A 12,830-nucleotide genomic window follows, 5' to 3' on the forward strand; every position below is an offset into this window, starting at 1 on the left:
ACATGTCCAAAGTATGTGAGACAAACACTCACCATCTGTGCTTGTAAGGAATATTCTGGCTGTACTTCTTCCAAGACAGATTTGTTTGTTCTTCTGGCAGTCTGTGGTATATTTAATATTGTTCACCAACACCATAATTCAAAGGCAGCATTTCTTCTTCGATTTCCCTTATTCATTGTCCAGCTTTCACATGCGTATGAGGCGTTTGAAAATGTCATGGCTTGTGTCAGGCACACCTTAGCCTTCAGAGTGACATCTGTGCTTGTCACCAGCTTAAAGAGTTCTTTTGCAGCAGATTTGCAATACATTTGATTCCTTGATTGCTGCTTCCATGAGCGTGGACTGGGGAACTGAATAAAATGAGATCCTTGATAACTTCAATCTTTTCTCTGTTTATCATGATGTTGCTTATTGGTCCAGTTGTGAAGATTTTTGTTTTCTTTATGTTGAGGTGCAACCCATACTGAAGGTTGTAGTCTTTGATATTCACCGCTAAGTGCTTCAGGTCCTCTTCACTTTCACCAAGTTTGTGTTATCTGCATATCGTAGGTTGTTAATGAATCTTCCTCTAAACCTAATGCCACGTTCTTCTTCATAGAGTGCAGCTTTTTGGATTATTTGCTCAGCATACAGATTGAATAAATGTGATGAAAGGATAGAACCCTGACACAAACTATTCCTGATTTTAAACCACATAGTGCCCCTTGTTCTCTCTGAAAAACTGCCTCGTGGTCTATGTACAGGTTTCAAATGAGCAAACTTAAGTGTTCTAGAATTTCCGTTCTTTGAAGTGTTATCCATAATTTGTTACGATTCACACAGTATAATGCCATTTCATAGTCAATAAAATGCATGGAAACATCTTTCTGGTATTCTGGTATTCTCTGGTTTCAGCCCAGATCCATCAGACATCAGCAATGATATTCTTCATTCCATATCCTCTTCTGAATCTGACTTGAATTTCTGTTGCAACTTCTTTTTAATGATCTTCAGCAAAATTTTACTGGGTTTTGATATTAATGATATTGTTTGATAGTGTCTGAATTTTGTTGAATCACTTTCTTTGGAATGTGCACAAACATGGATCTCTTCCAATCGGTTGGCTAAATTATTCGGCATAGACGACTGAGCACCTCCAGTGCTGCATCTGTTTGTTGAAACATCTCAATTGGTACCTGTCAGTTCCTGGAGTCTTGTTTTTTGCCAATGCCTTTGAAGCGTGGACTTCTTCCTTGGATACCATCAGTTCTTGATGACCTGCTACCTCCTGAAATGGTTGAACATCGACCCGTGCTTTTTTGTGTGTGTGTGTCTGTGCAGTGACCCTGTGTATTCTTTCCATCTTATTTTGATGCTTCCTGTGTTGTTCAATATTTTGCCCATACAATCCTTCACTACTGCATCTCGAGGCTTGGATTTTTTCTTCAGTTCCTTTAGCTTGAGAGATGCCAAGCATGTTCTTCCCTTTTGTTTTTCTAACGCCAAGTCTTTGCGCATGTCATTATCATACTTTGTCTTCTCGAGCCGCCCTTTCAAATCTTCTCTTCAGCTCTTCTACTTCATCATTTCTTTCATTTCCTTTAGCTACTTTACGTTCAAGAGCAAGTTTCAGAGTATCTCTGACATTCATATTGGTCTTTTCTTTCAGTATAAGGGCTGTATTTGAGGGTACCATCATTTTTATAACTTGCAAGTATCCTCTGTCAGGGCAGTTATTGACTGTAGCTGCACACCACCTAGTTCTTCTGGTTTCAGGCTGATGGAGTCTCTGGTTTATGTGGCCATTAAGGGAAGACCTGTTATTCAAGGAATTATACTTAGAGCAAAATTTGTATATTTATGTATAATTTAAAGCTTCTCCTTTAAAATTGCCTTTCCCTGAACAGAAAGCTCTCACCATGTCATTATGAGAAATACTCTTTCAGTGTGAGGCAGAAAGAGATGTCCATATTTGAGAGTCTGATGGTACAAATCTCAGTAGCCAAGACACAACCACATCAACTGTGTGTGTGGGTGGGTTGTATATGTCAACATAAGGGTCTGTATTTTTCTGAGTATGAAGGTAGGATTGGCGAGTTAAGGAAGAAAGAGATGGAAGCATCTTGGGAGTGGAGTGCAAACTCCGTGACAGAAGTTGCAGCAGGGGATCTCTCAAGAGGGTTTTAGAGGCCAGTTAGAAACCTAGGAAGCAAAAGGAAATAGGGCCAGTGGAGGGCAGCACTGGAGTAGTGGTGGGGGGTAGCAAAAATAATGGTAGTGGAGAGGGCAACAAAACTGCCCTGAAAGGAGTGGCAAATTAAAGATCCTAGATAAAATTCAGGTTAAGAAAAGTAGGAATGTAAAAAAATTCTATCCTATAGCTCTCTTTGCTGTGAGGGTTTTTTAGGCCCTTCGAGAGATGTGGGGAGAAGACATAGGAGGAGAAGGGGAGTTCCTGAATCTAGGGGAGGAGTCTGCAAGCCATCTTCTACCCTCAATGATGTGGGCTCTGGGCTCCTTCAACTTCTCACTCCCAGAACCTCCTGAAATATTTTCTTAATTCTTCACATAGTACATTAATATCATGTCATTAGAAAATATAATAAGTACGCTTCTCTCTAACCACCCTTTCCCCCATCCTATACTCTCTGCTCTAGTTGTCCACTGGCTTCCTTCCTTTCCACCAGGTACAGATCCTAAACAACAGAGTGCCTGGAAAGCTCTTGAACTCCCAATGAATTCTGTAGCTTAATCCCTCACTTATTCCTACATTTCTTATTGATATAAGAATTTGGTTAATTGCCCACCAAATGACAGGAAATGCTTTCTCAGGACGCTCCTCCTTATGACCTTATCCATTCCCAATTCCTTCGTCTTGTCCTATCATGGCTCTCTTTTCTGGTGGAAACCAGACCCTTTGTTCCGTAACACACATCAGTCTGGGACAATTTTTCCTCTCACCCTTATCTAGAGTCTTAGAGAAAGGCCTCTTCCTTCTGTATCACTGTTTCATCCTCTCTGGGTGAAGATGTCCAATCATAATGATGTTCTGAAGGATCTTTATCCCTTTTCCCAGTTCTTCATGACGCATGACCGTTTGGTGGCTTGGGGACCCCGGTTTAGTCCAGAATTTCTGTGATAGAGTAGTTCCAGGTGCTCTCCCACAGGATCTCAGATCGACACCCTCTCCAAAAGAGTAGGTGAGATCAGCATGAACGGCATGGCTTCCATAACCCTGTGTGACATCATTCCTGACATTGCTCAGTTCCCTGGGCCCACTTTAAATAGAAACACAGCAAAAAGAAAAATATGAAACAGTTCAAGTAGGAGCTTGAATACTGCCAGTCCCAGACTGGGAAAATGGGGCTTAGATATAAAAAAGGGATTGCAACTTTTCTCTGCCCTCCATGTCGTTACTATCCCTTGGTGGGGAGAGAGAGAGTACAGGGAATCGTTACAGTGTGACCAGGAGTTGATTTGCCCAAAACTTCTCATTTGACTCTCTTGGAGTCATGTTTCTCCAGCCCTGGTCATACAATGTCCACTCTGAACACCTCTCAGGTCTCCTTAGCCTCTGAGGCTTCACACAGGCTCTTCCCCGTGACTAGAAGATTTTCTCTCCCATCCCATCTGATGGACTACTCTCTGGTGAAGCATGGTGGTTAAGAGAACTGACCCCATTGGAACAGATTGGGCTTATGAGCTCACCATAAAATGCTAAGACTCAGGAATTTGTGGTCAGCCAGAATGGGAGCTTTAGGAGTTGACTTGGGGAAAGTCCATGACCTCTGCATCTTCCAGGCTCTGCTTTCACTCTGGAGCCCATATAAAAGGAGCTGGTAAATGGAGACAGCATTTGAGGAAGCAATTAAGAACGTTGGGGTGGTGATGACTTCTCAGAGGAAAATAAAAGTTTCAACAGGGAAATGCTAGGGTCTACTCTTGTATGACTCCAAACTATAAATAGGGACGAGTGGTTGGAAAACAGTAGAACAAAAGATGATCTGCATCTGGTCACAAATGTACCAAATGCCTCAGTAGCTTCAGCCTGTCTCCTCAGACTTCTCTCTGGAGAAGACATGGGGCTTCCTGGACCTGGGCCTTTTGTCACCCCTTAACTATCCAATCATATTCCCAACTTGGTTCAGGCATCAATTCCTGGTTGTGCTCTTCCCTAAATATCCTCCTGGTAGATTTGTTCACTTCTTGCTCCCTACTCCATTGTACCTGCAAAACCCTTTACCACAGCATAAAACACAGTTGCATTTACTTACTGTGGTTGATGTAAGAAATGTCTACACATTCATCCTCTCTCTGTGCCCATGCCTTCTATGAGACTCTGGAGTGCCTTTCATTAGCAGTAGGAGTCTTTCTCCATCCCTTAGTTGGGGCTGACATTATTGTTTTGGACATTGGGATGGTAGAAAACCTGATAAAATGAGAGAGTTGGAAGACTTTACACTGAGACTTCCCTTTTGTTGCTCTTGAACCCTGAGAACTCATGGGAACATACTCATGCCAGCCTGCTAGATGATGGAAGACCAATGGAGGGAGGATCTAGCTGTTTCACTGACTTGATGTTATGAACTGGCTCCCAGCTACCTGGAAGCAAATTGTAGACACATGAGGAAGCCGTGTTGTGAGCCACTGAGGCTGGCCCAGATCAGAAGAGCTCCAGACTGACAACTTGAAAAATTGTGAGCTGGTAAATTGTTGCTCTTTTAAGACACGACAATTTGGGGTCATTTGTTACACAGCAATACATGACTGATACAACTGTTAACTTGGCTGTTTCTCTTACCAGGCATTGAGGGAAATTCTCTGAGTCATTTCATCATCAAGAGCAACTGACATAGGGTCTCACATATAGCTGTTATAGTGTAAATGTTTGCTGACTTCATGGATGAATGAATAATATGAATTGTAAGTGTGAATCAGCACAAATTCATGTGTGCAAGAAAACTTGATATTTCTTTAAATAAACTGAATTCCAACTCAGAGCTCTCGGCTTACAAAATTGGGGTAAAATTTTAACCTTACTTCTTTGTAGGGGTATATTTGGTGTTGGTTTATTTTCTGGGTACCCCGGGGTCTAAAGAAGGACCAAAGTTTGGAGATCTTTAACACACCCATCGCCTCAGCCTATATGGGTGATCTCTCTAGAAGCATTGTCTCTGCTGCTTCCATTCCCAGCTGGAGCATGAGAACCTTGGCAGGGCTGGGAACACCATAATGTGGTTTGTCTACTTGTGTGCCTGCATTACCCTTTGAGGTGCTGCCACCTACCCCAGGGCATTATCAAGAAGCAGGCCTCACCCCTTCCCAATGTGTAGGTCTCTGCTGTCTGACTCCCACTCTTCCCCTGGGTTCCAGTTCCCTCAGTGTGATTACTCCAATGAGCTGAGACTCTTACAACAGACTCTTCAGAGTCTCGAAGTTTCAGGGCTTTAACTCTGTGAGTCCAATTACCTCTTTGAAATGAGGTAGGGAAGGTTGAAAAACATAGGAAGATTTTATTTTGAATTTAATGTTTCAATAAAATTTCTTGCCATGCATTTTCAAATGGTTCTGCCTAACAATTCCCTCTGTCCTCTTACAAGATGCAGGACGATGAAGAGGGAATGTCTGTTGTGTCATAATCTCCAGAAGGATGCAAAGTGCACATGGGGTCCATTCCCTCTGATGCTCACACTTGAGCACCACACCCACATGGAAATCTTTGCAAGTGTTACTGAGTCCCTCACACATCCACAGTGAACAACTTTCAGATTCTCATAAGCAGGAATTATTTGTGTCCTAAGACGAGGAACTCCTTGGAGACCCTACTCTGTCCTACAGGGTCACTGTGAGTCGGAATCGACTCCATGGCATCGGGTTTTGTTTTTCCTTTTTGGGGGGGTGGTTGATGTCAGCTGCAAGATAGTGTTTAAAAAAATGTTGACAGCGTAGCAGGTAAAACCAACAAAATGAAACTGAAATGAAATGTCTTTTTCACACTTACTGACCTCACAGTTCCTTCAAAGTGTTTACTTTCCACTGGGTTCAGAGGCAAGAGGGAACTCTTCATGAGAGAGACACAGCTCGGGACACCTCCAAAATTATACGTCTCCCTCCTGATGTTAGGTAACATCACATACTGTTTGGCTTGTTTATCATCTGAGTGCTCCACAAAAATAGAAGGCCCATGCAGGCAGGACCTTGTCTGCTGTGTTGGTCAGAGTGTCCTAGTTCCTGGCACCTATGAAGCTTCCAGAAATGATATGTCTGATTGAATGAGTGGGTGGGTTTTTATAAAAACCATGGAAGTGCTCTGTTTATGTAGTTACAATAGTGAAAACAGGCATAAGGAAATGGAGACTAGTTATGCATAATTAGAAATGGAGACTAATTATGTATAATGAGAACAGAACTTGGTAATGAAGAGATAAAAAAATAAGATGTATTAATAGAATGTACCCCCTTCACTTTGGCTGGAGAGAGATATGGTAAAATTGGGTTGTTTTTCCCCTACTGATTTATAGGTTCTATATATTGAATTGAAAAATTAGTCTTTTAGGAGTCACAAATATTTCTATTGAGAGATAATTCACCTGCCATAACATTGCCCTTTGAAATGTGCACAATTCTGTGGTTTCTAGTATATGGACAGAGTTGTGCAACAATCACCACTGTCTAGCTCCAGAATATTTTCAGTACCCTGTAAATAAATGCCCTACATATTAATAGTCATCCTCATTATTCCTTTCGTCCAAGACATAACAACCACTAATCTACTTTCTGTCTGTGTTGGTTTGTCTGTTCTGGACATCTCATATAAATGGAATCATGCACCATGCGGTCATTTCTGTTTGGCTTCTTTCACTTAGCATAATGTTCTCAAAGTTTGTCCATATTGTTGCATGTATTTTAATGACTGAGTAATATTCCAGTCTATGAATATACCACAGCTTGTCTACCAATTCATGACATTTGGATTCTCTCCACATTTTGGCTATTTATGAATAACGCTGCTATGAAAATTCTTTTGTAAGTTGTTCTGTGAACATGCTTCAGCTCTCCTGGGTACATACCTAGGAGTGGAATTGTTATGCGTGGTAACTCTATGTTTAACTTTCTGAGCAAGTACCTAACTGTTTTCAAAGCGATTGGATCATGTTACATGTCCACCAGCAATGTATGAGGGTTCCAGTTTCTCCACATCCTCACCACTTGTGTTGTCCATCCTGTTGATTTGAGCCATCTTAGTGGTTTTGAAATAATAGTGAGTTTTGGTTTTGATTCGCATTTCTCTAATGACTGATGAGGTTGAGCTTCTTATCGTGTGATTATTGACCATTTCTATGTCTTCTTTGGAGAAATGTCTATTCAAATCCTTAGCCTGCAATTTTTTTTATTCAGCTTTTTGCCTGTATTTTTGCTTTCTTCATATAGTTTTTGCTATGCCAAAGTTCTGTATCTGTATCTTACCAGTTTTAGCCTTCACAGCTTTGGGATTTTTAGAAAACCTTTCTCTTTTACCAAGAAAAAGCAAAACAAAATCTCTCATAGTTTCTTCTGAAATTTGTATGGTGGCATATTTTACTTTTAAATATGCGATCCTTTTGGAATTTCGTTTCCTGCAAGCTATGAGAAAAAGGATGAAAATATTTTTACAGGTGATCTAAATTATTACCAAATTGCTGAAAACACTCCTTTTTGCCTTTTTGCATAAGCCATATCTTAACTGCATTTTCCCATATTCCATATAGAAAAGCATTTTTACAGAAGGAGGCCCGCCATTCCCAGCCATTTCATTTTAAGGTTTTGCTTTGCTGCAATAGAAATCCCTTCTATACCTTATCTACACACCTGTTCTCAGAGCCAATAAAAAGTTTGTGTGAGTAGGACTCCTGTGAATTTATAAGATGAGGTTGAATTTCATATCTGGTTCCGTGTGGTGCAGTCCAGCAGAAGGACAGACAGAAGCAGTAGCTCCGGAGGCAACAGAAGCTATAAGCACATGAGCCTCTCGAGATTTGCTGCTGAATTTCACAGAAAGCTCTAGACTTTTCTATATAAACATATCATTATATATGGCCATCACCTCAGAACAGACAGAGAATGATGCTTTGAAAGTGACGCATTCAGGACAGAACTGGAGAAAAATGTAGAACAATCTTCTAACTCACAAAAAAACACCAGACTTACTGACTTGACAGGGATTAGAGAAACCCGGAGTGTATGGACCCCAGATATCCTTTGAGGTCAATAATGAAGTCGCTCATGAGGTTCACCCTTCAGTCAAAGATTAGACAGGCCCATAAAATGAAATGAGACTCCAGCAGCATACTAGCCCAGGAACTAGGACTAGAAGGTAGGAGAGGACAGGAAAGCTGGTAATAGGGAACCTAAGTTGAAGAAGAGAGAGTGTCGACATGTCATGGGGTTGGTAACCATTGTCATAAAACAATATATGTACTAGCTGTTTAGTGAGAAGCTAGTTTGTTCTGTAAACCTTCATCTAAAGAACAATTTAAAAAGTTAGGCTTTCAGAACGAGGGTGTTCGTTCCTTAGAAGTATGTGCTTTGTTGAACATATCTACCCATTTCTATTGGGTATGTATCTAGAAGTAGAATTGCTGGGTCGTAGGATACATGTATGTTCACAGCTTTAGTAGATATGGCCTAAGCATTTTTAAAGTGGTTGTACCAAATTACGCTTTCACTAGCAGTAAATTAGAGATCCCTTTGCTCCATGCTGTATCTAGTAGTTGGTATTTTCCATCTTTTTCATTTTAGCCATTCTGGTGTGTGTGGGATAGTATCACATTGTGACATTTTATTAGAGTTTCTCTGATAACTAATGAATGTATGTTGGCCATACAGAAATCTTTTCAAGTATTTCCTCATCTATTGGACTTTTTTTTGCTTTTGCTTTATAAACGGTTCTTTATATATTCTAGAACCAAGTCCATAGTAGGACACAGGTATTGCAAATAACTTCTGCTATCATACGAATTCACCCTTGTGGCTTGTCAAGAGCTTTCAGATTCAGAAACCTGCCCTTTATAAGAACAGGCAAATGGTTAGTGACGAAAGTTTATTAGGGGTTAACAGGGGCAGGAGGGAGGAAATAAAGCAGTGTTATTGCACACAGAGCACGGAGTTTCAGTTTATGGTGATGGAAAAATCCCATTGATTAAGGGTAAGTTTGCACAGCTGATTAATGTAATTGCTGTCAATAGCTTGTACACCTGTACAACTTGTTCACGTGGCAAAGGTTGTGTGGAATATTTACAGCAGCAACAAAAATGAGCAGCTTCTGAGGCAACACTATAGTCTGCAATTGATGAGATTTTTTTTTATTCTTTTATTATACTTTTCTCAGTTTTCTGTTTTGTTAACATGTGACTGTTAAAATCAAAGATAATAAAGCGTTTGCATGATGAAAGTGGTAACAATGTCTATCCCACCCACCGTGTCCATCTGAAGTTTAAATGAGGAACTACATGCCACTAGCAGACGCCCAGCCTTACTTGGCACTCGGGAAATATTCATTTCTCCCACTCCTCTGGCTCATGGTCTTCTCCCCTTGTTTATTTGCTCTTTTCTCTTTCCAGCTGGCTGTATGTGACCACCAGGCTTCCTGACTCCATCATTCTGCTTTTCATACCAATGTTATTGTAACTTTGGGATCTTGGGCAGTGGTGAAAGTTACACACTATCCCTGCCATTATGAAGGGGACAAGCCAGTGCGGGTGGGAGGGGCGGTGGGGAAATTCGGCCTAGAGAAAGGACAGACCACCTTCCAGGAACCGCAGTGGCCTTCAGAGAGCTTTGTTGGCTGCAGTTCACCTGGCCGGCTTCTAGATGTCAGAGTGCGCTAGGGCTCGGTGCTTAGTTCTCTCTATTGACACCCTCTGTCTAGGATGACTCAGTGAGTCCACTGCTGTCTATCTGTAGCTACAGATGCCAGCTTTATAGCTCCAGTCAAATTCCTCCTGTGTGCAGACTCATATATTCAAATGTCAGCCTAACTCTCTGTATTGACCTCTTCTTTCATGAAATGGGCATTATAATGGCACATTCCTCATAGGACTATCATGCAGAGCAAAAATCTTCAGGACAAGCACTTACAAGAGTGCCTGGCACCAGTGCATGTGCTCAGTAAGTGTTAGCTGTTAGTATTGTTACCTGACATCTCCACATGGATCTCTGACAGCTATGCCATGTTATCAAGGCCATGAAGCAAGTCTTGGTCCCAAACCCATTACACCCATATCAATTTCTCAAGGCTACAGTGATAGGAGTGTGTGTGTTTTTCCACTTAATGGACATGGTTAAAAAGGTTGACCAGGTCCTTCATAATAAGTTGCTCCAAAGTTCATATGGGTGACCACTGAAACAAGTTACAGTCAACTAATATAGAAAAAAAAACAGAACAACTCTCAGCTGCTCATGCTTGTACTCTCAGTTCAGAATATCTGGTGAGGGCACTATTATGGACTGAATTGTATAACCCCAAAAGGTACGTTGAAATCCTAACTACTGTACCTGTAAATGTGACCTAATTTAGAAATAGGAAATTTTTAAAATTATGTTAATAAGGCCATACCAGTGTAGGGTGGGTCCTAAACCTAGTCCCTCCTGAGTTATAAAAAGAGCAGAATAGACACAGACAGGAGCAGATGCATCTACAAGGCCAGGAACACAAAGGGTGGCTGGAAGATGCTAGAAGCTGAAATAGATATGAGCCATGCCCTGAATTCAGACTTCTAGCCTCTCCTGTACTGTGAGAAAATAAATTTCTGTTCTTTAAAGCCACTCAGTTGTGTTATTTTTTTTTTCTTATGGCGGCACTAGGTAACTAACACACATACCTGTGCTCATAAATCCAGCCTAGGGTAAAATAGTGCTCTCCCCTCCTTCTCTAGCCCACCTGTATCCTGCTGTTTCCCTATCAGTGTCCTCTGCTTTCACTAAGCTACAAAAGAGCCGGCTTGATGAAATTAGAAGGCATAGAAATTCACTTTATTTTTTACTTTGTATTTATGATTAACTAGTATTAATACTAATGTTTTCTATGGCTTTTAAATTTTTCTGTGAATGTTCATATAATCTGTGAATAATAAGTTATATTTTTCTTTTTCTTGTCATTTTGTTCTAGCTTCGACCTCCACTGTTAAATATTTAATAGAAATAATAAGAGAAAGCATCCTTGTTTTATCGCTAATTAATTTTAAAGAGAATGTCCCACATTTCACCATGAACTATCATGCTAGTTGTATTTTTCCAAGTTTGGGAACTCCTTTTTTGTTTCTAGTTTGCTCAGAGTTCTTATGTCTCAGTGTGATTGGATTTTATCACTGCTTTTCACCATCTCTTTACATGAGCCTCGTCTTTTCTTCCTTAACCTACACATGTGGTGAATTAAGTTATTAAATGCTTAATGTTCCCTCAAGATTGCATGCTGACAATAAACCGCCTTGATCATGGCATATTACATGGTTTATACTTGGCTGGATTTCTTTGCCAGCACATTTTATGTAGGGTTTTGCATCTCAATTACTTATACCTTCCTTTTCTAATTCGGTATCAATATTAAAGTAGCCCCACACAAGGATCAAGTTGGAGAGCATCTCATATTTTTCTCTTCTTTGGTGACTATGTACAAGTTTAAGATGATCTGTTTTTTGCATGTTTGCTGGAACTGGCGTGAAAGTGGTCTCCCAAATCCGAAACCATTTGGCCATCGAGTTGATTCCTTCTTCGTAGGGAGATCTTGAACTACTGACCCATTTTGTATAGTGATTAAAGGCCATTTCTGGTGCTAGTTTACTTAGAAAAATTTCCACTGCATGTTGTAGGCTGCTAGGATTTCATCATTAAATATTATGCGGTTATCACTGTTTTCGGCCTCATCCAGGCCAATTAATCAATCCCAGATTTTCCATTTTCCCGGAAGTCAGACTGCTATCTACTCCTGGTACCAGTTCCCTTACCTAAGACTTATTTGCAAAGAAACATACAACCAAGCCTCCTTTGAGTCTATGATGTGAGAATACAGTGAGTCCCACATAATGTAACTTCTTTGTAATTATTCTTTTTTTTAAGTGTTTCACATTTACTTTTTTTTTTCATTTCCCACCTATCTAGCAGTTTTAAAGTTGTGCATTTCAGGTTGAGGTCAGTAGCTGGACTGACTATGCGGGGCGGGGCGGTGCCCAGTTGCATCTGGGCATCAAGAGAAGGCGCCTCTAGAACTAGGAGGCCTGAGGTGGAGGTTGGGTGGTTGGGGGGGTGGGGGCGGGGCAGGGCTGCACAGAGAGGGGCGCCCAGAGGGATGTGCGATGTCCAGGGCTGCCCCACTGCAAGCTCACGGGCAGCAGGATGGAGTTGGCTTCAGGAGCCTTTTGCCACAGTCCCAGCCCACCTAGCCCTGCCCTGAACTCAGACCCCCCAGGCTCACAGATCTCACCAGAATAGGGGAAGCCTGAGGCCACAGAGAGCGAGACCCAGTGCACATACCTGAGCCTGATCACAGCGTTTATGCTGGGATAGGAGGGCAGAGGAGGCATATGGGGACTTGGGTCCAGACGATGACCCAGGAAGGGTGGGAGAATTGAGGTCACCCTCGAACTCTGGGTCCGCACGTGGAGGCCCGAGGTTGCACTTCTGGGAGGAGAAGGCAAAGCCCCAGAGGCCACACTGTACATACACACACTGCACCCCCTTTCTCCCTCAGAAGGGCTCCCCAGGAAGGTCACCCCTAGTTTGAGGTGCAGCAGAGCCTGCCCCGGTCAGGACTAGGGACTTTATTTCCTGCACTTTCACCACTGGCTGATAGTAGACTCCTTTCTCCATAGACTAAA

This window comes from Elephas maximus, chromosome 24, assembly GCF_024166365.1.
Source record: "Elephas maximus indicus isolate mEleMax1 chromosome 24, mEleMax1 primary haplotype, whole genome shotgun sequence".
Classification (NCBI taxonomy): domain Eukaryota; kingdom Metazoa; phylum Chordata; class Mammalia; order Proboscidea; family Elephantidae; genus Elephas; species Elephas maximus.